This window comes from Myotis lucifugus, unplaced genomic scaffold (assembly GCF_000147115.1).
Source record: "Myotis lucifugus unplaced genomic scaffold, Myoluc2.0 scaffold_2, whole genome shotgun sequence".
NCBI lineage: Eukaryota > Metazoa > Chordata > Mammalia > Chiroptera > Vespertilionidae > Myotis > Myotis lucifugus.
In genome coordinates, this window is record NW_005871050.1 from 32,465,259 (window position 1) to 32,466,612 (window position 1,354).

Here is a 1,354-nt window from a genome sequence, read left to right on the forward strand (position 1 = left end):
CGCAGCAAGCAAGCCTCATGCTTGCTTCAGTGCCTGGCTTCCTGCCGCCATCTTGGCTGACAGTTAATTTGCATATACTCACTGATTAGCCAATGAAAAGGGTAGCGGTCGTACGCTAATTACCATGTTTCTCTTTTATTAGTGTAGATTATATTATATTGGAAATTCAGCAAGCTAAACAGAAGGCGCCATAATCAAAGAGCCAAATTTGGAGTCTTTATTTCAAAAGCCGGAGGACATGGGAGTACTTGGGTCTCTCAAATTCTCACAGCCCCGAATGAACTTAGGGGTTAGCTTATAAAGGCAAAAAAAACCCAAAAAAACATGTGCTGGGGTGGGGCAGTGTTCTTAGCAGATACCTTGCAGAAAGCTTGCAGCCTTGAGCACAGCTCAGATAACCAGAAGACACCTGGCATGGGAGGAACCAAGGACTGACCAGATCCCCAATATGGCAGAGCAGCTTGCAGGACCAGATAATTAAGAGGGGGCAGTGACTAGACTATAGGCTGATAAGAATGTACATTAGGATACTGATTGCTAGCCCTTCCCCAAAAATGTCTTGTTTTCCCCATTATCCTAGCAAGCGTGCTTATAGAAGCTAGAAATAACAAAGTTACTTCTATCAGGGAGGCTATCTGGTTTAGTTAATTCCTGGAATTAACAGAACAAAGGACCACCTGTGTTTAGTGGAAAATTTTAAATGGCAGTTCTTACAAAATGGAGGTTACAGGAACAAGATGGAGTGCCTATGGTTCAGATGGAGGGCAAGGGACAGGATGGAGCCAGTCCTTTCAAGGCCCATTGTTCAATTACAAAAAATACATGAACATAATTTTTTTAAAGGAAAAAAATCCCAAAATATAACATAGAATAATCCAGGCACACAATGTACATAATATACCATGAATATACCAAGCATTCAGTAAGAATCTATACCAAAATAAAGTCAAAGAGATTTATTAAGTCTGGAGTGAGGACAAAAAGGGGCCACATGCTAACCTGACTAACTCAGGGAGGCCTGCGTGGTGGTCTTGCAAACTCAGACCTAAAGTAACCACAAGGATGGTCTGAAATTAAAACCTTTTAATTAAAAAGCAGTTGATAGTGGGTAGTCACATCCTAGGCCAGTATCTTCCCTGACGAAGGTCAACTTCAATCTTTACTGAGCCTATTGTCTTTTTGCATCTAAGATAACCTACCTGTGGAATGTCAGGGTAACTTGTAACTTCCGTTATTTTTCCAGATCTCTTCAAGGCACAGACCACTGGGGCACAGACCACAAATTCCCTCATTGTATTGTATCATGTAGTGTGACTGTAACCATCCTATACCCACTATGTAAAAGAAGCATGTG